This window comes from Pan paniscus, chromosome 6 (assembly GCF_029289425.2).
Source record: "Pan paniscus chromosome 6, NHGRI_mPanPan1-v2.0_pri, whole genome shotgun sequence".
NCBI classification, from domain to species: Eukaryota; Metazoa; Chordata; class Mammalia; order Primates; family Hominidae; genus Pan; species Pan paniscus.
Window position 1 is genome coordinate 86,559,171 of NC_073255.2, and position 26,433 is coordinate 86,585,603.

Below are 26,433 nucleotides of genomic sequence, written 5' to 3' on the forward strand. Positions count from 1 at the left end.
TGTAAAGGGAAAAAGAAAAACCATCAGAATGCAAGTATCCATCATTGCTTAGCTGATCAACATCATGGTCCTGTTCTGGAATTTCTCTGCTAAAAATTCTTCTTGTGTTCACGGGACATTATAAATCTTTCAGAATATGTTAGAATCACATCTGAGTGCTGTCAGTTCTTATTATAAGCTGGGAGGAGGGAGGCTTTTTTGGGTGCCTATGAGTAAAAAAAAAAAAAGTAAACTTCCTTCTGTTTCAGCCCACACCTCTTTGAAGGTCCTGGCATATGGAAGGTCCTCCAAACTACTACTAACATCTCCTGCCTCCGTGAATGATTTGCGTTCCTTTGGAGACAGCCTCCCAGGGGAAGTCCTGGAAACAGAACCCTCACTCCCCCTGTCTCCCCAAGAACAACACGAGTCAACAAATCTGGAATCCTTGCCTCTGTCCTCTCTTAAACAGTTGTTACTGAGAATCAAAGTCAGCCTACAGTGCATATGGCTTGATTCAAGCGTCCACACTGGGAGAACACAGCTTCAGGAATATATATAGCCCACTCCTGTCAGACTCCATCCCGTTGCTACTTATCACTCCATAAATCAGTAAACAGCCGTATGTCACCACCAGCACCAACAGTCAGCTGCGCAGATTCGAGTGGCTGAAATCTCCTTTCTAGTTCCTTTCAATTCCTGAGAGGGGGAGACTGTCAGGGGTTTTATTCCATTATTTTTGCTGTTGGGTGCCATGAACCCCCCAAATCTGAGACAGGTCTCAGTTAATTTAGAAAGTTTATTTTGCCGCCGGGCGCGGTGGCTCATGCCTGTAATCCCAGCACTTTGGGAGGCCGAGGAGGGCGGATCACGAGGTCAGGAGATGGGGACCATCCTGGCTAACACGGTGAAACCCCGTCTCCACTAAAAATACAAAAAAAAATTAGCCCAGCACGGTGGCGGGCGCCTGTAGTCCTAGCTACTCGGGAGGCTGAGGCAGGAGAATGGCGTGAACCCGGGAGGCGGAGCTTGCAGTGAGCCGAGATAGCGCCACTGCAGTCCCGCCTGGGCCAAAGAGCGAGACTCCGCTCAAAAAAAAAAAAAAAAAAAAAAAAAAGAAGGTTTATTTTGCCAAGGTTGAGGACGTGCGCCTGTGACACAGCCTCAGAAAGTCCTGACGTCATGTGCCCGAGGTGGTCAGGGCACAGTTTAGTTTTATACATTTAAGGAAGACATGAGACAGCAATCAATATATGTAAGAAGTACATTGGTTCGGTCTGGAAAAGCGGAACAACTTGAAGCAAAGGCAGGAAGACTTCCAGGTCACAGGTAGGGGAGAGAGGAATGGTTGCATTCTGACTTTCTGACTAGCCTTTCCAAAGAAGGCAATCAGATATGCATCTATCTCAGTGAGCAGAGGGGTGACTTTGAATAGAATGGGAGGCAGGTTGCCCCTAAGCAGGTCCCAGCTTGACTTTTCCCTTTCACTTAGTGATTTGGGGGCCCCAAGATTTATTTTCCTTTCACAATGCTTCATGTGAGAACCCTGTAAGCTGGGCACACAGTCTTATCTCCAGAGCAATTTGGGACGTCAGGGAGGAGTGGTTCTGCTGTGGGTGGAAGATGACCTCTCTAGACCCCAAGGACACAAGGGAGGAGGAAGATTCAAGCCCGCTTGCTGCCTGGGTTTGTTTTGGTGTCCTGGTTCTCTTCTCAATGCCATGTGAAGCAGATGGTATGATAAGATAGAGTCTGGGACAGCCAGGCTGGGAAGCAGCTCTGCCCTTAGAAAAGGCGAGTGGCAGGGCCCTGGAGAAGGGGCCATGAAGAGGCTGCTCATGGACCTCAAGGTAAAGAGACCAGAGGGGTCTCATGTGGGACAGCCTAGATCACCAGGTTAGCTGACTCATTAGGGACTTGAAGCAAAACCCTCAGCCCTGGAATTCCCAGGGAATGCAGTGGGGATGGTGGATGGTGGCCGTGGCCAGTGCTAGTCAAGGATTTAGGATCTATTTTTTCCACCCTTGTAAAGGCATTGTAAGTTACCTTTATGATAATTAACAGGCATTGCCCTTCAGCACAGAGGTGAGGAGTTTATGCATAGAAGATAGGGAATTTGGTATAGCCTTGTTAAGAGCAGCTCTGAGGCCTGCACAGTGGCTTGGTGGCTCGGTGGCTCAGTGGCTCACACCTGAAATCCCAGCACTTTGGGAGGCCGAGGTGGGCGGATCACCTGAGGTCAGGAGTTCAAGACCAGCCTGGCCAACATGGTGAAATCCCGTCTCTACTAAAAATACAAAAATTAGCCGGATGTGGTGGCAGGTGCCTGTAATCCCAGCTACGCGAGAGGCTGAGGCAGGAGAATCACTTGAACCCAGGAGGTGGAGGTTGCAGTGAGCTGAGACCCATGCCACTGCACTCCAGCCTGGCCCACAAGAGTGAGACTCTGTCTCAAAACAAAACAAAACAAAAAAGGGCAGCTCTGGTTTTCATTTGCAAAACTCAGGGAGTAGGGGGGAGAGAGAGAGAGAGTTTGTGCATTGATTTTTGATTAATCTAGGCTTGGCAGGGGAAAAAAGTGGATTCTTGAAAGGGCTGACTTCCAAATAAGTGGACTTCTTGCATGAAATTGTTTTAGCATCTGTATTGTGGAGTGAGTTGGTATTAATGGAGGCAAATTTCATTTTATTCTCTTGTTTCATTTTTCTCATTTGGAGGGGCTGTTCCTTAGGAAAACATAGAAGATGGGCTCAAACATTAGGAGATGGTGGAATTTATACAAGAACAGGTGAAGTAGGATGGTGATGAGGGCTCCGTGGGCACGTGGTGTGTGATCCTAGACTGAGTCATGGAACCAGTTGATGAAATTATCCAAAAGTGAGTGTTTGAGAAGAAAGCCAACAGCAACAACACACAACAATTTTCTTTCGCTAGGAACCAGGTCTGCTCATTGGAGGTTGAAAAGGAAAGTGAGGCTGGGTGCAGTGGCTCACTCCTGTAATCCCAGCACTTTGAGAGGCTGAGGTGGAAGGATCACCTGAGATCAGGAGCTTGAGACCAGCCTGGCCAACATGGTGAAACCCTGTCTCTGCTAAAAATACAAAAATTAGCCGGGCCTGATGGTGGGTGCCTGTAATCACTGCTACTCGGAAGGCTGAGGCAGGAGAATCACTTAAACCTGGGGGAGCGGAGGTTGTCGTGAGCCAAGATCGCGCATTGTACTCCAGCCTGGGCAACAAGAGCGAAACTCCATCTCAAAAAAAAAAAAAAAAAAAGAATGAGGAGAATGCAGGAATTGTTGGTATGTGAACAGAAAATACTCAGGTCTTCAGAGGCAATTTATGGGATTGGCTTAAAATAGTTCTAGGCCTAGAAAGACCTCTGGGAAGAGGAATGGAAGGAGAGAAAGATGCTGAGAGGCTGAAAAAGGTTTATCTCAGACATGGGTGGGAGAAACAGGACCTCTCATCTAGAAGCAGGCCGATGGTTTAAAAAGTCTTGTGGGGCAGGTATGGTGGCTCATGCCTATAATCCTTGTGCTTTGGGGGAGCCTAGGGAGGGGGGATCACTTGAGGCCAGGAGTTTGAGACCAGCCTGGACAACATAGCAAGACCCCATCTCTACAAAAAAATTAGCTGGATGTGGTGGCACGCACCTGTGGTCCCAGATACAGTGGAGGCTGAGGCAGGAAGATTGCTTGAGCCCAGGCGTTTGAGGCTGCAGTGAGCTGTGATCATGCCACTGCACTCCAGTCTGGGTGACAGAGTGATACTTTTCTCCAAAAAAAAATTAAAAACAAAACAAAACAAAACCCAAAAAGTCATCTGAATCTGTATCCTGGGAAAGTAGAATTTGAGCTGTCAAGACTGGAGAATTCAGGACAAGAGTTATGGGATTTTGGACCTCACATTATGGCTGAGAGCAGTTTTAGGAATTCGCTGGAAACAGCTGAAAGTCAGAAATCTTTCACGTGCGTTTCTCCAGCTGGGGCAAATATGAAAAAGAGGGAAGTTTTCCCTGGAGGCAGATGTTCCACGATAAAGCTAAGGCATTCCAGAATGGAAGGAAGATTCAGTAGCCACAGAAACAGGGATGTTGCCCAGGAAAAAAAAAAAAAAAGCCTTAAGAACTCACAGAAGCTGGGTGCGGTGGCTCGCACCTGTAATCCCAGCACTTTGGGAAGCCGAGAAGGGTGGATCACTTGAGGTCAGAAGTTCAAGACCAGCCTGGCGAAACCAGTATATGTTATCCCCATTAACAGGATTTTTGCTCAAATGAGCTATCATTCAAGAATTTACAAAAAATAACAGCCTTATTACCCCAACTATTATAGCTATTATAGCTTTACTCAAACTATACTTCTATATATGCCTAATTTATTTCACCCCAATAAGACTATTCCCACATCCAGTAACACGAAAATAAAATGATAGCTTGAAAACACAAAACCTATACTATTCGTATCTTCACTTATTATCTCTTCCACCCTCCTCCTACCTATCTCTCCGCTGCTACTGACTATGACTTAGAAATTTAGGTTACGGCCGGGCGCAGTGGCTCACGCCTGTAATCCCAGCACTTTGGGAGGCCGAGGCGGGCGGATCACGAGGTCAGGAGATCGAGACCATCCTCGCTAACACAGTGAAACCCCGTCTCTACTAAAAATACAAAAAAAAAATTAGCCGGGCATGGTGGCGGGTGCCTGTTGTCCCAGCTACTCAGGAGGCTGAGGCAGGAGAATGGTGTGAACCCGGGAGGTGGAGCTTGCAGTGAGCTGAGATCGCGCCACTGCACTCCAGCCTGGGCGACAGAGTGAGACTCCGTCTCAAAAAAAAAAAAAAAAAAGGAAATCTAGGTTACATGAGACCAAGAGCCTTCAAAGCCCTTAGTAAGTAAATTATACTTAATTTCTGTAACAAATCTAGGGATTGCAAGACTATCCTGCATCGATTGAATGCAAATCAACCACTTTAACTAAGCTAAGCCCTTGCTAGATTGGTGGAGACCAAACCCACGAAAATTCAGTTAACAGCTAAATACCCTAGTCAACTGGCTTCAATCTACTTCTCCCACGGTTTAGGGGAGGATTGAAGCTGCTCCTTTGAATTTGCAATTCAATATATGAGATATCACCCCAGGACTGGTAAAAAGAGACCTTTGACCTCTGTCTTCAGATTTACAGTCTAATGCTTGCTCAGCCATTTTACCCTTGTACCCATGTTCATGAATTGCCGATTATTTTCAACTAACCACAGAGATATTGGAACATTATACCTATTATTTGGTGCATGAGCGGGTTAGTAGGCACTGCCTTAAGCCTCCTAATTCGAGCAGTACCTAGCCAGCCAGGAACTCTGCTAGGAGATGATCAAATCTATAATGTTATTGTTACCGCCCACACATTTGTTATCATCTTCTTTATAGTTATACCAATCATAATTGGAGGTTTCGGCAACTGGCTAGTTCCCTTGATAGTGGGTGTGCCCGATATGGTGTTTCTCCGAATAAATAACATGAGTTTCTTACTTCTCACCCGATCCTTTCTACTTCTGCTTGCATCCTCAATGGTGGAGGCAGGCACCGGAACTGGCTGAGCAGTTTATCCCCCTTTAGCAGGGAACCTAGAGCATGCAGGAGCCTCCGTGGACTTGACCATCTTCTCGCTCCACCTGGCAGATGTCTCTTCTATCTTAGGGGCCATCAACTTTATTATCAAAATCATCAACATAAACCCCCCAGCAATATCCCAATATCAGACACCTCCTTTCGTTTGATCCGTCCTCATTACGGTAGTCCTTCTACTACTATCCCTCCATCCCTCCTAGCCACCAGTCCTAGCCACCAGCATTACTATATTATTAACTGATCTCAACCTCAACACTTCTTTTTTTTTTTTGAGACAGAGTCTCACTCTATCGCCCAGGCTGGAGTGCAGTGGCGGCGATCTCGGCTCACTGCAACCTCTGTCTCCTGGGTTCAAGTGATTCTCCTGCCTCAGCATCCTGAGTAGCTGGGGCTACAGGCGCCCGCCACCATGCCTGGCTAATTTTTTGCATTTTTAGTAGAGATGGGGTTTCACCGTGTTAGCCAGGACGGTCTCGATCTCCTGACCTCGTGATACGCCCGCCTCGGCCTCCCAAAGTGCTGGGATTACAGGCATGAGCCACTGTGCCAGGCCAACACTTCTTTTTTTGACGCTGCTGGCAGGGGTGACCTTATCTTGTACCAACATTTATTCTGATTTTTTGGTCACCCTGAGGTCTACATCCTCATCCTACCAGGGTTCGGGATAATTTCCCACGTTGTAACATATTATTCTGGAAAAAAGGAGCCATTTGTTTACATGGACAGAGTATGAGCCATAATATCAATTGACTTCTTAGGGTTTATCATATGAGCCCACCATATATTTACAGTGGGAATAGATGTAGACACACGGGCATACTTCACATCCGCTACTATAATTATTGCTATCCCAACTGGCGTTAAAGTATTTAGCTGACTAGCTACCCTGCATGGTGGTAACATCAAATGATCCCCCACAATACTCTGAGCCCTAGGGCTTATTTTCCTCTTCACAGTAGGAGGATTGACCAGCATCATATTAGCTAACTCATCACTAGATATTGACTTACACAACACATATTACGTTGTAGCCCACTTCCACTATGTCTTATCCATAGGAGCAGTGTTTGCCATTATAGGCAGCTTTGTCCTCAGATTCCCCCTATTTTCAGGCTATACACTCAATCCAGCCTAAGCCAAAATCCACTTCACTATTATATTTACAGGTGTTAATTTAACTTTCTTCCCACAAGATTTCTTTGGCCTCTCCGGTATACCTTGATGTTACTCTGACAATCCTGATGCAATATCTGCATGAAATATTACCTTGTCTCTAGGCTCATTTATCTCACTAACAGCAGTCATGTTAATAATTTTTATAATCTGAGAGGCCTTTGCTTCAAAACGAGAAGTATTAATAATTGAACAACCATCTACTAACCTAGAGTGACTTTACAGCTGCCCGCCAACTTATCACACATTTGAGGAACCAGCTTATGTGAAAGTCTAGAGGAAAAAGGAAGGAATCGAACTCCCAGAGACTGGTTTCAAGCCAATCCCATAACTTCTATGACTTTCTCTACAAGATGTTAGTAAAATAGCCAGGCACGGTGGCTCATGCCTGTAATCCCAGCACTTTGGGAGGCCGAGGTGGGCGGATCACAAGGTCAGGAGATCGAAACCATCCTGGCTAACACGGTGAAACCCCGTCTCTACTAAAAATACAAAAAATTAGCTGGGCATGGTGGCGGGCACCTGTAGTCCCAGCTACTCGGAAGGCTGAGGCAGGAGAATGGCGTGAACCCGGGAGGCGGAGCTTGCAGTGAGCCGAGACGGTGCCACTGCACTCCAGCCTGGGGGACAGAGTGAGACTCCATCTCAAAAAAAAAAAAAAAAAAGATGTTAGTAAAATTATTACATAACTTTTTCAAAGTTAATTCATAGGTTAAACCCTATATATCTTAATAGTTCATCTATTTCAGCTAGGTCTCCAAGATGCTACATCCCCTATTATACAAGAACTACTCACTTTCCATGACCACGCTCTTATAATTCTCTTCCTCATTAGTTCCCTGGCCCTATATATTATTTCCCTAATGCTGACAACAAAATTAACTCATACTAGCACTATAGATGCTCAAGAGAACGAGAATGTGTGAGCTATTTTACCCACCATTATCCTGATCTTAATTGTCCTCCCCTGTCTTTGTATTCTATACTTGACAGATGAAATTAATAGCCCGTCCCTCACTGTCAAAACAACTGGCCACCAATGATACTGAAGCTATGAGTATACAGACTATGAAGATGTAAGTTTCGATTCTTACATGACTCCAACAACAGACTTAAAACCAGGAGAACTTTGACTCCTTGAAGCTGGTAACCAAACAATTCTCCCAACAGAAATCCCTATTCGTATATTAATCTCATCTGAAGACGTCCTGCACTCACAAACTATCCCGTCACCGGGCCTCAAAACAGATGCAATCCCTGGACGCTTAAATCAAACCATTTTAACTGCTACAAGACCAGGCCTTTACTATGGCCAATGCTCAGAAATTTGTGGGTCCAACCACAGTTTTACACTTATCATCCTAGAATTAGTTCCCTTAAAATGCTTTGAAACCTGAGCAACATCTACACTATAATATCACTGTAAAGCTAATCTAGCACCAGCCTTTTAAGTTAAAGACTGAGGAGATCTAAGCCCCCCTCTATAGTGAAATGCATCAACTAGATACTTCCACATGGCCCATTGTTATCCTATATTAATTGAATAGGTGGGCTAGTTAACTGCAGCAGGAACACGCCCTTAAGACACAGATCGCTCAGGCTTTTGTTTGTAGCTTAAGAATGCCTTTAAGTGGTTTTCTGCCCTGGGCGGGCTAGGTGTTCCTTGCCCTCATTCCCGTAAACCCACAACCTTCCAGCTTCGATGTTAGGGCCATTATGAACATGTCACAGTGCTGCAGAGATTTTGTTTATGGCTGGATTTTGGGGGGCTTGCTCCCAACATTCCACATGGTCCATGGTTATCCTACTGATAATTATAACTCTATTCTCCAGTTAAAAGTATCAAATTTCACTTACCATCTACCCCCTACACCAAAAACGACAAAAGCACAGAAACATGAAACCCCCGAGAATTAAAATGAACGAAAATTTATTCGCCTCTTTTACTACCCCAACAATTCTAGGTCTACCTGTAGTAACATTAATCATTTTATTTCCTACTATGCTATTTCCAACCCCCAGTCATTTAATTAATAACTGATTGACTTCCATTCAACATTGACTAACCCAGCTTGCACTAAAACAAACAATAATAATTTGCAATGTTAAAAGGCAAACCTGATCCCTTATACTGACCTCCCTGGAGAAACCCTGTCTCTACTAAAAATATAAAAATTAGCTGGGCGTGGTGGCATGTGCCTGTAATCCCAGCTAGTCAGGAGGCTGAGGCAGGAGAATTGCTTGAATCCGGGAGGCAGAGGTTGCAGTGAACTGAGATGACAGAGTGAGACTCCGTAACAACAACAACAACAACAACAACAAAACCTGCAGATTTGGTGAATTACAGAGAGAAAGGGATACATCTAGAAAAGGAGGACAGGCACAAAGTCATACCAATTGGTATGATTTTGGACAACTGGTGTGGTTGATAGACAGGCTGGAAAAGCAGAAACCATACAGAAACCTGGCTTGTTGGTTTCACTTTTACTTGTTTTTTTTTGCTAATCCTTTCACTAAGCGAATATGAACTTCTTATATTTGGCTAATAATAGCAACTTGGATCTCGCATGTATGGATATTGGGTTTAGGAAACATGATATCTACTTGGGAATTAATGTTAAGGCTGTAAACTACTCTAATGAGCATATCTGGTTTGGGGATTAAGTGAGTTTTCTAAATATTGTGGATTTGGGCCTCATGTTATTGTATTGTATTTCCTGATAATTCCCTGAAATGCTGGAAAGATTGGACATTCAAGATATTGGGGTAATCACATTTTGAAGGTGTTGATGTTCCTATGGGAAATAGTCCAGTCTGGGAGAGCGTTGAAAAAGAAACTCAGGCCCCAAAGGCACTCCTTTGGCCTGGGCTGAGCAGACTCAGAGGAAAGGAAAAAAGGGAGGAAACTGTGTGAAATGATAGTCTTCAGTTGCTCTGAATTGATCCAAATGAATACAGAGAAAACATTAACATAGACTTTTTTTTTTTTTTTTGAGGCGGAATTTTACTCTTGTTGCCCAGGCTAGAGTTCAGTGGCGTGATCTCGGCTCACTGCAACCTCCGCCTCCCGGGTTCAAGTGATTCTCTTGCCTCAGCCTACCGACTAGCTGGAACTACAGGCATATGACACCACGCCCAGCTAATTTTTGTATTTTTAGTAGAAATGGGCTTTCACCACATTGGCCAGGCTAGTCTCGAACTCCTGACCTTGTGATCCGCCCACCTTGGCCTCCCAAAGTGCTAGGTTTACAGGAGTGAGCCACTGCACCCAGCCTGGGTTGTTAATATTTTTATATCCTTTTTTTACTTCGTGGCCCTCCCTTTTACTTAGAACGTGCCCTTTAAGATATTCTGTTTTATGTGCAGTTCTTAGGTTCTGCTTTTCTACTTTGCATGGACTCCAAGCCTAGTCCCTTATGCCCTTAGGTGTGGCTACTAATCTCCAAAATTCTAGATTCTTAGAGTCAGCATTTTCCCCAAACAACCCCACTTTGGTGTTTGCTTAGAAGTCTGGTGTTATAAAACTTTTTTTTTTTTTTTTTTTTTTTTTTGCCCTTGGAGATTCTTCGTATCTTCTTGTAGGCTCAGCAATGCATTTACAATATGTTTATTGTAATTCTCCCATCATCTGACTGTTTTGTGGTGGAAAGGTGTTTTGAAATATCTAAGGCACCAGACTATCAGATGCAGGATTATCTAGATTTTTTTTCTTTTTTTAAAATAGAGACAGAGTCTTAGTCTGTCACCCAGGCTGAAGTACAGTGCCACGATCATAGCTTACTGTAACCTCGAACACCTGGGCTTAAGTGATCCTCCTCCTTCAGTTTCCCGAGCAGCTGAGACCACAGGCACACACCACCGTGCCCACCCTGGCTAATTAAAACTTTTTTTTTTTTTTTTTTTATTAAGAAATGGTCTCACTATGTTGTCGAGGCTGGTCTTGAACTTCTGGCCTTAAGCAATTATCTGGCCTCTGCCTCCCAGAATTCTCTAGATATTCTTTCTGAGCAAATAATAGGTGGAGTTCCCTTCTCACCTTTCCGTGTAGGGCAGGAGTAAAACATAGTCCTCAAGAATTCTCAGTGATCTTTGCTTCTAGGTGAGAAGGAGACAGAGCTAGAACGTAGAGCTCTTCTGGATAGGAGAAGCAAGAAGATTAGTGTTACCTTCTCTCCAACCTCTATTTTTTTGTTTTTTTGAGATAGGGTCTTGCTCTGTCCCTCAGCCGCCCCATCATGGCTCACTGCAGCCTCAACCTCTTGGGCTCAAGCAATTCTCTTACCTCAGCCTCCTGAGTAGCTGGGACCACAGGTGTACACCACCATGCTTGGCTAATTTTTTATTTTTTGTAGAGATGGGGGGGGGTCTCACTATGTTGCCCAGGCTGGTCTTGAACTCCTGGCCTCAAGTGATCCTCCTGCCTCGGCCTCCCAAACTGCTTACAGGTGTGAGCCAGCATTCCCAGCCACAATCTCTGCTTTTAATGTGTGGCCCTTCTTCCTTCCATCCTCCAGCTGGAACAGCTGATCTCAAATTTCATGTCAATTTCATGATACTATTTTCCTCTTGCATCTTTCATCTTTGTACAGAGATCTTTTAAGGAGGAATTTCAAAGAAAGGAAGAATATTAATGACAGTACACTTAGAAGGAACTAGAGGGAGGAGACAGAATGAAGGAGACAAAAGGAATAAGAACAAAATGCGAGACAAAATAGGTCTAGATTTAGACATCTGTTGTACAGTACAAGTAAGAGCCTATTGGCATGAATATATGCCCCGGGCCCTTAGATTTTCAGAAAGGACCCCCTTCATAATTTATTAATGGTAATATAGACAGATAAAGTGGCAATGGATTGATTTCCTATTGTGTTTATGCTCTGATTTTGGGGCTCCGGGGTCTAGGGTTCAAAAACATATGAAAGGGCTGGGCATGGTGGCTCACGACTGTAATCCTAGCACTTTGGGAGGCCGAGGTGGGTGGATTGCCAGAGCTCAGGAGTTTGAGACCAGCCTGGGGAACATGGTGAAACCCCATCTCTACTAAAATACAAAAAAAATTAGCTGGGTGTGGCAGTGTGTGACTGCAATCCCAGCTACTCGGGAGGCTGAGGCAGGAGAATTGCTTGAACCCGGGAGGCAGAGGTTGCAGTGAGCCGAGATCGCACCATTGCACTCCAGCCTGGGCTAGAGAGCGAGACTCCATCTCAACAACAACAACAATAACAAAAACAACAAAAAACAAAACACCTCCTATAGGCCAGGCACAGCAGCTCACGCTTGTAATTCCAGCACTTTGGGAGGCTGAGCCAGGCAGACCACCTGCGGTCAGGAGTTTGAGACCAGCCTGGCCAACATGGTAAAATGCTGTCTCTACTAAAAATACAAAAATTAGCCAGGCATGGTGGTGCACACCTGTAGTCCCAGCTACTTGGGAGGCCGAGGCAGGAGAATTGCTTGAATCCAGGAGGCAGAGGTTGCAGCAAGCTGAGACAGCACCACTGCACTCCAGCCTGGGAGACAGAGCCAGATTTCATCTCAAAATAAAAATCCAAAACAACAACAACCTCCTATAATTATAATGCTACTAATTATTGGTTGGTCAGTGAGTAGTTACTTCAAACCATAATTAGAGCATGACCAATGCATGGAAATGCATAATCTCTTCATGAACTGTAATTATTAAGAAACAGTTGTTGATTTCAATTTTTCTATAATTTGCAACTTTCTAATTCAGTGAAATACCTTCAATGAATAATTAGTTGGTATTTGCAAATGCTTAGCACTCTCTAGAGAAAGGTGCTACATTACTATAGAGAAAAGGGCCTCTGGTGTCAAGCTCAGTACCTCTGAGCCTGGAAGGATCAATTAACTAACTAAATAAATTCCTAGAACAAAAGTTGATTTGATGATTTGTTACACAGAGAAGCCAAGGCAAAGAAACAATAATCACAAGTGATTTACCCTGGAAAAAAGAGGAAAGCCTCTATGAAACACCAAGAGCGATTAGATTCTTAATTTTCATCTTTTTATTTTTATTTTTAGTTTTGAGACGGAGTCTCGCTCTGTTGCCCAGGCTGGAGTGCAGTGGTGTGATCTCGGCTCACTGCAACCTCTGCCTCTTGGGTTCAAGTGATTTACATGCCTCAGTCTCCTGAGTAGGTGGGATTATAGGTGCCTGCCACCACGCCCGGCTAATTTTCGTGTTTTTAGTAGAGACAGGTTTTCACCATGTTGGCCAGGCTGGTCTTGAACTCCTGCCTCGGCCTCCCAAAGCACTGGGGTTGCAGGCCTGAGCCACCACGCCCGGCCTCAGTGGTGATAGTTTTTGGTGATAGTTTTGTTTATAGTTTTTGTGATAGTTTTGGTGATAGTTTTTGGTGATAGTTTTTGGTGATAGTTTGGTAATAGTTTTACCAACGTCTGCAAAGGGGAACATGGGATTTTAAGCCACTTTTGTGTGAAGATGAGAGCCTTCGTCTGTCATTTCTGTGCATAATTTGCTGCATGTTATAACATAGCAGCAGTGGATACTAGAACCAAGTTCTAGCAGGTAAAAGCTCAAGGCAGATGAAATGTCTTTTGAAATAAATGGAAGTCATTTGACGGTAGCCTGAGAGATTACAAAAATCAGACATATATTGTAAAAGAAGAATGACTTTTTTCTTTCTTTCTTTTTTTTTTTTGAGTCAGAGTCTCGCTGTGACGCCCAGGCTGGAGGCAATGGTGCAATCTCGGCTCACTGCAGTCTCCGTCTCCCGGGTTCAAGTGATTCTCCTGCCTCAGCCTCCCAAATAGCTGGGATTACAGGTGCCGGCCACCATGCCTGGCTAATTTTTGTATTTTTAGCAGAGACGGGGTTTCACCATGTTGGCCAGGCTGGTCTCGAACTCCTGACCTCAGGCGATCCACCTGCCTCGGCCTCCCCAAGTTCTGGGATTACAGGCGTGAGCCACCACGCTTGGCCAGAATGAATTTTTTCATAGGTGAACTGGAAACTCCAAGAAACATTGTATGTTACAGCAACTAACTAAATCTCATTCGTCACTCTGGAACCATCTTCCTTGAGTAAATACTATATATATTAGTGCTTGGTTAGAGCCATTCAGAAAGGCCCAGTCATGTTTCTGGGCCTAGGTCTGGGACTGAAATTCTCTGGAAGCTGATTTCTTACTGTTGGGCTTAATTTTCTTTCTCTTTTTTTGAGACAGAGTCTCACTCTGTTGCCCAGGCTGGAGTGCAGTGGTGTGATCTTGGCTCACTGCAACCTCTGCCTCCTGGGTTCAACTGATTCTCCTGTCTCAACCTCCCAGGTAGCTGGAATTACAGGCATGCACCACCACACCCAGCTAATTTTTGTATTTTTAGTAGAGACGGGGTTTCACCATGTTGGCCAGGCTGGTCTCTAACTCCTGACCTCAGGTGATCCGCCCACCTTGGTTTCCCAAAGTGCTGGGATTTCAGGCATGAGCCACCGTGTCCGGCCCTCGGCTTGATTTTCCAAGTAGCTCATCTCCGCAGCTTCCAGCCATCCACTCATGGGTTCTATTTTACCACAAACTTGCTTCCCCCAGCCGAGTGCCAACTCTTCCTCCTCTTATTCTGTTTCTGCTGGAACTTCCAACACTTCTTTTTCAGGTTAAGGGTTTGAAAACATTATTTTAGAGAAACTGTTCTGTTTCTAAATGCCCTTAAGGAATGTACTTAGAGGTGGCTGCATTAATTCCGGTGCTAATTCCTCTAATTAGCTTGAGCTGCTATGAGAAATACCACAGACTGGGTGACTTGGAAACAACAGAGATGTATTTCTCACAGTTCTGGAGGCCAAAAGTCCAAGATCAGGGTGCCAGCGTGGTCAGGTTCTGGTGAGGGTCGTCTTCTGGGTTACAGACGACCAACTTCATGTTGTATCCTACATGGCTAAAAGAGAGCAAGCTGTTTCTCTGCCCTCTCTTTTTTTTGTGTGAGATGGTTTCACTCTTGTTGCCCAGGCTGGAGTGCAATGGCGTGATCTCAGCTCACTGCAACCTCCGCCTGCCCGGTTCAAGTGACTCTCCTGCCTCAGCCTCCCAAGTAGCTGGAATTACAGGAATGCACCACCACGCCCAGCTAAGTTTTGTATTTTTGGTAGAGATGGGGTTTCACCATGTTGGCTAGGCTAGCCTCAAACCACTGACCTCAGGTGATCTCCCCACCTCGGCCTCCCAAAGTGCTGGGATTACAGGCATGAGCCACTGCGCCCTGCCTCTTTTTTTTTTTTTTTTTTTTAATTAAACTTTTTGAGACAGGGTTTTGCTCTGTCACCCAGTCTGGAGTGCAGTGGTGCGATCATAGCTCATTGCAGCTTTGAACTCCTGGGCTCAAGTGATTCTCCTGACTCAGCCTCCAGAGTAGCTGGGATCAAAGGCACATGCCACCATGCACAGCTAATTTTTAAATTATTCTTTTTTAGAGATGGGGTCTCACTATATTGCCCAGGCTGGTTTTGAACTCCTTGCTTCAAGAAATCCCACCTCAGCCTCCCAAAGCAATGAGATTACAGGCGTGAGCTGCTGCACCCAGCTTGGCTTCTTCTTGTCTCATTCATGAGGGCTTCATTCTCATGACTTAGTTACCTCCCCAAAGCCTCCCCTCCAGATACCATCACATCGGAGATTAGATTTCAATGTATGAATTTTGGAGGGGACACAAATATTCGACTCATAACACCCCCATTTTGCAGGTGAAGCAAAAATAAGCCAGAGAACTTGTAACTCATGTGAAAGCCATGTGTGTGTAAAAATTAGAAGAGTGCCTGACACAGAGCAGATGAACAATACCATTATCTAGAATTACTTAAATTGCTAAGAGTCAAAGCAGGAGCTCAGAAGGTCTAAGATGGGGCAAGTCACAAGGGGATGGTCTATGGGCCCAAAGAAAATCCACCAGGGCTGGGCGCGGTGGCTCACATCTGTAATCCCAGCACTTTGGGAGGCCGAGGTGGGTGGATCACTTCAGCTCAGGAGTTTGAGACCAGCCTGGGCAACATGGCAAGACCCTGTCTCTACAAAAAACGCAAAATTTACCCAGGTGCGATGATGTGCGTCTGTGGTCCCAGCTACTTGGGAGGTTGAAGTGGGAGGATCTCTTGAGTCTGGGAGGTGCAGGTTGTGGTGAGCCGAGATCGTGCCACTGCATTCCAGCCTGGGTGACAGAGCAAGACCCTGTCTCAAACAAACAAACAAAAACAAAGAAAAAAAGAAAATCCACCAATCCACCAGAGTGGTTCAAAGTCAATGCTCCCCAAGTTTTGCATGTGGCAGCATTCACAGAAAATGGTAATATTTTTGGCCAGGCATGATGGCTCATGCCTTAAATCTAGCACTTTGGGAGGCTGAGGTGGGCAGATCACCTGAGGTCTGGGGTTTGAGACCAGCCTGGCCAACATGCTGAAACCCTGTCTCTATTAAAAATACAAAAATTAGCTGGGTGTGGTGGTGCACACCTGTAGTCACAGCTACTTGGGAGGCTGAAGTGGGAGGATTGCTTGAACCCAGGAGGTGGAGGTTGCAGTGAGCCGAGATTGTGCCACTGCACTCCAGTCCAGGCGACAGTGCGAGACTCCATCAAAAGGAGCCCTAAGGCTCTCTAAATGTTTTGTAAAAGTCATGCTTTTTATGATTGTGTCAAAGGTGTTGTAAAGGGTGATTTATCTATATTACCATAAAATTTCGTTGGAAAAATTGTGCCTCAACTTCCCAGTCAACCTTTAAATCCTTTTGACTTTAAGAATATGGTTGGAGTTTTAACCTACATTTTTAATATACAACATAATCATCGCTTCATGAATTTTCATTTATTTTTACAAGATGAAGTCACAGTCAAAATATTTTTACTTTTGACATTGAGATTTTGGTCTGTGTTTTAAGTGCATTTTCTTTAAGAGGCCCTTTTCTGATACCAAAAATCCAAGGATAACAGGGACCTTTCTGTACATATTGTTCTGTGTTATTAACAACCAATGCAATATAAGTCTTTAGCCAGGTGCAGTGGCTCACACCTGTAATCCCAACACTTTGGGAGGCCGAGCCAGGTGGATCACTTGAGCTCCAGAGATCGAGACCAGCCTGGGCAATATAGTGAGACCCTGCCTTTACAAAAAGTAAAAAATTAGCAGGGCAAAGTGTTGTGCACCTGTAGTCCCAGCTACGTGGGAGGCTGAGATGGGAGGGTTGCTTGAGCCTGGGAGGCAGAGGTTGCAGTGAGCTGAGATTGCGGCGCTACACTCAAGCCTGGGTGACAGAGTGAGAGCCTGTCTCAAAAAAAAAAAAAAAGAAAGAAAAAATAACAAACAACAACAAAAAAAATAATAAGTTTTTAGTAGGTGAGAGATTATACCCAGGTAACTTGTTCAGTGTGCTTTCAGTTACTGGGTCTAACCTCAAAGACACTAGCTCTGAAAGACCACTTGAATTAGTGTGCTTCAAATTCTATGGTCCTATTAATGTTGATCGTCAAGATACACTTATTATTATACTTTAATTTATATAATCCAACTGGAAAGAGTCAGTGGAGGAGGTTTGGGGCTTTCTTGTCCTGGAGATCATCAACAAAGAAATAGATGAGTGCTGGGCACGGGGCTCATGCCAGTAATCCCAGCACTTTGGGAGGCTGAGGTGGGAGGATCATTTGAGGCTGGGAGCTCGAGACTAACCTGGGTAAGATGGGGAGACCCTATCTTTATAAAAATAAAAATAAAATAATTAGGCATGGTGGTGTGCGCCTGTAGTCCCAGCTACTCAGGAAGCTGAGATGGAAGGATTGCTTGAACTCAGGAATTTGAGGTTGCAGTGAGCTATGATCATAGCACTACACTCCAACCTGGATGACACAGTCAGATTTTGTCTCTCTAAAAAAAATTAAAAAGAAAAAAGAAATAGGTGAGTATCAGTTCTAAACCCTTGAGATGTTCATCTGACTGTGGATAGAGGGTTGTCCATAATACTCCTTTTGTTTTCTTTTTCTTTTTCGAGATGGAGTTTCACTCTTGTTGCCCAGGCTGGAGTGCAGTGTTGCGATCTCAGCTCACTGCAACCTCCGCCTCCCGGGTTCAAGAGCTTCTCCTGCCTCAGCCTCTTGAGTAGCTGGAATTATAGGCATGCACCACAATGCCTGGCTAATTTTGTATTTTTTTTTTTTTTTTAGTAGAGACGGGGTTTCTCCATGTTGGTCAGGCTGGCCTCGAACTCCCGACCTCAAGCCTGCCTCAGCCTCCCAAAGTGCTGGGATTACAGGTGTGAGCCACTGCGCCTGGCCAATACTCTTGGCACAACTGGCAATTGAACATCATATTTAAAAGTCCCCTGGCATCTTCAAGCTGGGACCTTTCAACCTCAACCCCTCTCCTTGCCATTTTCACTGGCCAGGCAGAAACAAAAATGGCACAGGTGACGCCCTTTGGAGTTTGCATTGATTCCTGCCGCCCTTTGGTGTCTGATGAGGGCCTTGTTTCCATGCAATGGCTGAACAGACTGCTGGGCCATGGGTTGAGAGGCTCCTCTTAGCCTTCTCTTGTCCATTTACTCTTGCTGTGACCACCATGCTGTTTGGTGCTTTCATCCTTTTTGCATTTGTGTGTTTTCCAAATTAGTAGTTTGCTCTTGTGTGTTGACCTTTTTAATATTCTGTATTTTGATTGGTTGTTCTTACCATTCTCTCTCGTTTTCAGCCTGGCTAACCCTCCAGGGAAGAGGTGAAACAGCTATCCAATAAAAATACAAAATACTGAAAAGGTCAAAATACACTATTACAATAAATTACCATAACTCAAACAGGGAAGCAGGCATTAAAATTCTGATACGTACAAGGATGGAGATTGGCATGAGAGTTGAAAATGGCATTGCATTAATGCATTTGGATGTCAGAGTTCATCCAGAAGAGAGTAAACATTCTGAAACCAGAGTCTGAACATTATTTTGTGAGTCTTCTATGCTGTCACACCCCAGCATTGTTGAATAATAGAAATGCTGTCCTGAGCCGACGACTTTCACCGTTTTTCCTTCTTCCCCAGCAGTGAGGACAAGAGGGGAAAAAGAAAGAACAAACATCGTCTCTGCAAGATGAAACTCTTAAATCTGGCTTGCCAAGAATCCGTTACAATTTATGGTTGGTCAAGACACAGGGCATTCATTTTATTTATTTTATTATCTGGGTTCTACGGCTGTCATTTGGCAGAAATGTCAGGTGCATAAGATAGAAGCACATAGGTTGGGTAATATGGCAAGCTCCTCTCACTACAAAGAATAAAAAAATAGGCAGGTGTGGTGGCTGGCGCATCCCTGTAGTCCTATGGAGGACCGAAGTGGGAGGATCACTTGAGCCTGGGAGATTGAGGCTGCAGTGAGCCATGATCATGCCACTGTACTCCAGCGTGGGCGACAGAGTAAGACCCTGTCTCAAAAAATAATAACAATAAAAAAATAAAAAAAGAAATAAGAAGAGACCTAGTTCTAATACTGCCATGGACTTGCTATGGCTTAGGCCGTTTCCCTAACACTCTTAACCTAGTTTGCCTCATAAAAACATCAAAGTCATTATGAATATCACACAAGATATTGGGGATAAAAGTGCCTAACACAGGTTGTACCACTTTGCAAGTCTTGAGCAATATAAACTATCTTTTTCTCACCCCCCCGAGCTCTGTGATCTTGGACAAGTCTCTGAACCTCTCTGAGCCCTGCTTGCTTTCTTTTTTCTAGAGCTAGGAGGAGAAACCTAGTGGTCAAGTGGATGATTCAATGACTTGCCAGGGAGTCTCTCTTCCCTCCATCCCATGTGGGCAGCAAAGTTCAATGAATCAGATCTCCAACCTGCAAGGCCATTTCATATTGGTTGGATCAATAGAAGCTCCATTTTTTTTCCCTCTGAGATATCGCCAGCAGACATCACTTGGTGGCTACTGACAGCCAGGCAGCTGGCAGCTGTGGCCCGCTCACCTCTCCTGCCTGTCACCCAGTAATGATGGCAGACCCCCACAGGGGCAGGGTGTGCTATCAAACGCCTGACGGAACTTCAGGGGACAGAGCTTCTGCTCATGGGCATCGCAATCTAATCGGCTCCTGCTTGAACAAATTATCTCTTAAGTGCTAGCGTGAAGAGAGCTGTGTTAATCTACTAAATCATAAACCTTCCCCGCAGTGTGATGCCGCGATCCAGACAGATACTAATCTGCAGCCATGCTGTCAGTTTTGGTTTTGACACCAACACTTTGAATTGCCAACAGAAAATCGTATTTGACATTTAATTCCAATCACACAGAGGCTTTCATTGAAAGCACTGTCAGTTTACCTTTATTTGGGAAGAAAGAAGACAATACGCTCATGTCTTCTGGTAATTTTTTTTTCCCTTGGAGGAGGTGGGGGTGGAGGGGAGAGAGGAAGAAAATTCAAACTTCAAATAATGCACCAGCTGAAGAAGTGCTGTAATCCTCATGTCACCCTCATGTTGAATCCACTCCCACGTGCCTTTGGTTTTCATATTCTCACATTTGCCGCCTTCCAGTAAATCTCCATCATTTTACACAGATTAGGCATTAATTCAGGTCAAATCAGGATTAATTAGTTAGTCTGAACCAGCCAGTGGCATCAATGTGCCAGCAAGCATTTTACAATAATCTGTTCTTATTTTGAGTCAGTATTTTCCGAGAGTGGGACCTCTGGATAAAATTGCAATCAAGTATCAGACAGGACTGGAAATTTTAAAAAGCAAAATGTCAGTTTCAGCAATGTTTAAATCTCACCTGTCACTAGGATGCAACCTGAGTCCTGTGGGAAATAAAGGAAGGGGTGGAGGGCTGGAGAGAGGGAATGTGTTCAGAGAGTAAGAGAACCAACCTGGAGGCTGGGTGTGGTGGCTCACAGCTGTAATCCCAGTGCTTTGGGAGGCCGAGGCAGGAGGATCGCTTGAAGCCAGGAGTTCGAAACCAGCCTGGACAACATAGGGAGACCCCCCCACCCCCATCTCTACAGAAAATTAAAAAATGAGCCAGGCATGGTGGTGCATGCCTGTAGTCCCAGCTACTTGGGAGGCTGAGGCAAGAGGATGGCTTGAGCCTATGAGGTCGAGGCTGCCAGTGAGCTATGATTATGTCACTGCACTCCAGCCTGGGTGACAGAGTGAGACCCTGTCTCTGAAAACAAAAAAAGAAAGGAAAAAAGAACCAGTCTTTCAAGTCAAGGGTTGTTTAATTTGAGAGTGTTCCAGAACCAGCCAGAGAACTTCTGAAAGACAGATCTCAGTGGGTGCCACCAACTTTCTGATTCAGTAGGGCCCTGGAGTGGGGCCCCCAAATTTGCAGTTTTAACAAGTTCCCAGTTGATGCTGATGTTGCCGGCCTGGGATTACCCTACTTTGAGAATCACTGTTTTAAAATCAGCATACCTGGTGGCCTTTAGATAGGGCAGAATGGAAACATACCCTGAGACGCGAAGAGTGGGGCTGGGGAAAACGTTTACCTCCAAATCAAACAGAAAGCATATCCCCTCTCTCTACGCCCTTTATCCATCCCTTTATTTCCCACAGGACTCAGGTTGAGAAAGGTAGCATTTCAGTGGCAGGCAAGATTTAAACGTGGCTAAAATGGACTTTTTTTTTTTTTTTTCCCATTTTGAGTCCTGTCTGATACTTGATTGCAATTTTATCCAGAAGTCTCACTCTCAGGAAATGCTGACTCAAAATAAGAACAGATTATTTTAAAATGCTTGCTGGTACATTGATGCCACTGGCCTGCAGACTTGGCAGGGAGGTCGGAAGTGCGGCCCCCAAACCAGCCAGTATTTGAGGACTAAGGGACTGCATTAGTTTGTTCTCATGCTGCTGATAAAGACATACCAGAGACTGGGTAGTTTATAAGAATAAAAAGAAGTTTAATGGACTCACAGTTCCATCTGGCTGGGGAGGCCTCACAATCATGGCGGAAGGCAAAAGGCACGTCTTTCTTGGTGGCAGACAAGAGAGTATGAGGACCAAGTTAAAGGAGTTTCCCCTTATAAAACCATCAGATCTCGTGAGACTTACTCACTACCATGAGAACAGTACGGGGAAAACTGCCCCCATGATTCAGTTATCTTCCACTAGGTCCCTCCCACAACATATGAGAATTATGGAAGCTACAATTCAAGATGAGATTTGGGTGGGGACAAAGCGAAACCATATTCAGGGCCAATTATGTGGTATAGCTGATCTTTTCCCATCTCACCTGTTGTCTTCCCAAATTTTGACTATTTTGGCAATATAAGAAGGTGTCAGGGCCACAGAGCAAACTGAAGGCAACTTATTTGGAGCACTGAAAATGAAATCAAAAGTGAAACTCTTGGTTAGGATAATGCATGCTCATTATGTGTGGGAGAGGCTCAAATATAGTAGAAAGAGCACGACATTGGGATTCAAAAAATCTGAGTTAAGTTCCAGTCTTGGCTTTGTAACTTAACCATTACTTGAGATTGCTAAGCCTCCATTGCTTCAACTGTAAAAGGAGGTAGTGATACTTATTGCATGGAATTGCTCTGCAAGTTAAGTGAGAAAGTGCACTGTATCAGTCCGTTTTTGCACTGCTATAAAGAAATATCCAAGACTGGGTAATTGATAAAGGAAAGTGGTTTAATTGATTCACAGTTCTGCATGGCTGGGGAGGCCTCTGGAAACTTACAACCATGGCAAAAGGAGAAGCAGGCATGTCTTACCTGGTGGCAGGCAAGAGAGATAGTGTGTGTTAGGAGGAAATGTCAAACACTCATAAAATAAAACCATCAGATCTTGTGAGAACTCATTTGCTATCAAGAGAACATCGTGGAGGAAACTGCCCCCGTGATCTAATCACCTCCCACCAGGTCCTGCCCTTGACACGTGGGGATTATTGGGATTACAATTCGAGATGAGATTTTGGTGGGGACACAGAACCAAACCATATTATGCACCAATATAAAGTAGGTGCTTAATAAATGCTTGCATCCTTTCTTCCTTAAGGATATCCCTCATCTAGGTCATTTTTTCCCTTTAAGTTATATTGACTCCATTGTGGTTACAGAGCAGATAAAATTGCTTCAGATGTTCCCTTGATGTGGAGGTAATTTTGTTACTCGACTTTGCACAGATCAGAGGTCTATCTTTCTGTTTTGTTTTGTTTTGACTGTTTTTTTTTTCACTAGAGATGGGATCTTGCTATGTTGCCCAAGTTGGTCTCAAACTCCTGGACTCAAATGGTCTTCCTCTTTAGCCTCCCAAAGTGCTGGGATTACGGGCATGAGCCACCGTGGCTGGCCAGAGGTCTATCTTTATAAGAAGATCTTGAGAGGCCACTTGGCTTGCTGAACATTTGGGCTGGAGAGGAAGGAAGAGAGAGATAATGAAAGATGGGATGTGGGGTTGGGGGTGGTTAAAGAGAACAGGGAGGTGGTCTTCTCTGCTCTCTCTTCAGACTCTACGATCCTCTGAACCCCAGAGGATCTAAATGGCATCTAAAGCTTCCTGGGAGGGAAAGCCTGAATCCTTGCAATGGGAATTCCACTCAGAGTTGCTACTTGGAAGAAATACTCTACTTATATGATTCTGCCACATATGGGGAGCTCTATTCCCATAGCAACAGAGACGGAAAAAGGCAAAATCTCAACTGGGCTTGTGAGGCAGTGTGTCTTTTAGCTTCTTGACGGTAACTCTCTTGGGCTGACCTGAGCTTCCTAGCCCTTTGAATCTTGGTCACCCAGCTGAGAATGCCAGACTGCCATGGCTGGTGAGAGGTGTTCGTTCAGCAACTACTAGCTGAGGGCTTTCTCTGGGGGCCGGTTGCTATGGATACACAGATGAATAAGATGCACTACCTATGTGGTACTTGCCCAAAAGGACTGGAGGGGCTGGTGGGGGATTTGTAACCCCCAAACTCTATTACAGTAAGAAATGTGTTATAATAGGATCAAATAAAATGAAGCATGACTGACAGGAAATGACTGATTCAGCAAGAAGTAATCAGGGCCCCCCAAAAAATGGTGGTGGGCTATGTTGAAGATCAGTGAGGTAGATGAGACATTTGGTGGCATTAACGTAGAAAGCCAGGCTCAAGCTTAGAGCTGGATTTGTATGACGGGAGACTTGACCTTGAAAAGGAAGAGTAGCAAAAAGCATGATGATTGGCCAGGCATAGTGACTCTCACCTGTAATCCCAGCTACTTGGGAGGCCAAGGTGAGAGGGCTGCTTGAGCCTAGGAGTTCAAGACCAGCCTGGGCAACATAGTGAGACCCCATCTCTACCAAACCCACCCCCAAAATTAGCCAGGCCTTGTGGCATGCACCTGCAGTCACTGCTATTTGGGAGGCTGATGCAAGAGAATCGCTTGAGCCCAAGAATTTGAGGCTGCAGTGAGCTATGATTACATCACTGCACTCCAGCCTGGGTGACAGAGCGAGACTCTGTCTCTACCACAAACAAACAAACAAACAAACAAGCAAACAAACAACAACCCCAAAGCATGGTGTCTCTTTGTCCTGGAGGAATAGGTGTTTATCACCAGGGAGTAGTTCATCAAAACAAGGTCCGGATGGCCAGAGGCTGGGGTACGGGTGTCAGTGGGGACAAAGCTCATTTTTGAGAATTAGGCCACATGATTAGAGAAGAATTGACTGACATCCAAATGCTCAGAATACAAAAGTAGAGCTCCTTAATTCTCCCCATTTAAAGGCAAGAGTCTCTCAAATGTCTGAGAGGGACTGAACTTTCTCCTGGTACCAGGAGGCTCCAGGAGGGCTGGGTGGGCAGGGATGAAGGAAAGCCCGTATCATCACTGGCTGTGCCCTGCCTCAAGGTGTACCAGATGAGACCTCAAGGGCCCTCAGACCTCTGTATTCCAGAAGTAGTCTGTTTGACAGTGAAGGAAGAAACTGGACAAAGATTCCGCTGGAGCCACTGGTCTGTTACCTTGTGCTGTAAGACAGGGGTCCCCACCTCTGGGCTGTGGACAGATACCAGTCCATGGCTTGCTAGGAGCCAGGCCGCACAGCAGGAGGTGAGCGGTGGGCAAGTGAGCAAAGCTTCATCTGTAGTTACAGCCACTCCCCATTGCTCACATTACCACCTGAGCTCCACCTCCTGTCAGATCAGTGGCAGCATTAGATTCTCATAGGAGCATAAACCCTATTGTGAACTATGCATACAAGGGATCTAGGTTGTGCACTCCTTATGAGAATCTAACGCCTGATGATCTGTCACTGTCTCCCATCACCCCCAGATGGGACCATCTAGTTGCAGGAAAACAAGCTCAGGGTTCCCACTGATTCTACAAGACGGTGAGTTGTATAATTATTTTATTATATATTACAATGTAATAATAATAAGGCCAAGCATGGTGGCTCATTCCTGCAATCCCAGCACTTTGGGAGGCCGAGGTGAGTGGATCACCTGAGGTCAGGATTCAAGACCAGCCTGGCCAAGATGGTGAAACCCCGTCTCTACTAAAAAAAAAAATACAAAAATTAGCTTGGCCTGGTGGCCGGCGCCTGTACTCCCAGCTACTCGGGAGGCTGAGGCAGAGAATCACTTGAAATCAGGAGGCGGAAGGTTGCAGTGAGCTGAGATCACACCAGTGCACTCCAGCCTGGGTAACAGAGTAAGACTCTGTCTCAAATAAATAAATAAATAAATAAATAAATAAATAAACAAATAAATAATAATAGAAATAAAGTGCACAATAAATGTAATGCACTTGAATCACCTCAAAACCATTCCTGCCAACCCAGTCTGTGGAAAAATTGTCTTCCATGAAACTGCTTCCTGGTGCCAAAAAAAAAGGTTGGGGACCGCTGCTGTACAGTATTGTCCAAGACTGGCATGATCTTCCTGTCTTCAGTACTCCTGATAACATGTGACATGCAGGAAAGCCATGCCAGAGACTCATAGTGAGAATCTAATCCTCTCCGCAACCATCCATGGAATAATGACCTTCCACAAAACTGGTCCCTGGTGCCAAAATGTTTGGCGACCACTGCTGTAAGAGGACTTAAAGAAGATGGTCTTCTGAAGGCTCCCAGAAAAGAAAAGAGGAGACCTTCTTCAAAAGCTCACCATCTCTCTTTTCTCCAGATTCCCTGCCACCTTTTGGGCGTGGAGAAGGGGTGTAGGGAGTGTGCATGTGTGCATGCACACGTGTGTGTGTTTGTGAGCACGGGCACGTGCCTGTGAACGTGTGCTTTCCTGCTGGTCCATGTCTAATACTCTTCTTGTTGTGAGAAGACCATAGCGGCCGTGGCAACAGCAGGGACTGACATTGTTGAGAAACATGGAAGGTGTGTGAATTGTCCATTTCACAGTGCTCCTTTCATACTGACGCCCTCCCTGGTGATAATGAAACAAGAGGAGGATGGGAATATTGTGTTTTCTGTTCCTGCCACTTTCTGGGGCAGCTGGTTGCTATGCAATCTTGTGAAAACTGTCGTCTGCAAGTGAGAGCTACCTGACCGCAGTGCCGGATGCTCCTCTGTCCACAGGGGTGTTTGTTTATTTCACCTTTCACCACATCAAGACCTAGTTAGATTGAGCCAATTCCTCCAGTCTTAACTGGGGCATGGGAGCTTTGGACAATGCCTCCCATAAAGTAGACATCCAGGAAACATTTATTAAGGATAGTGATGGTGGTG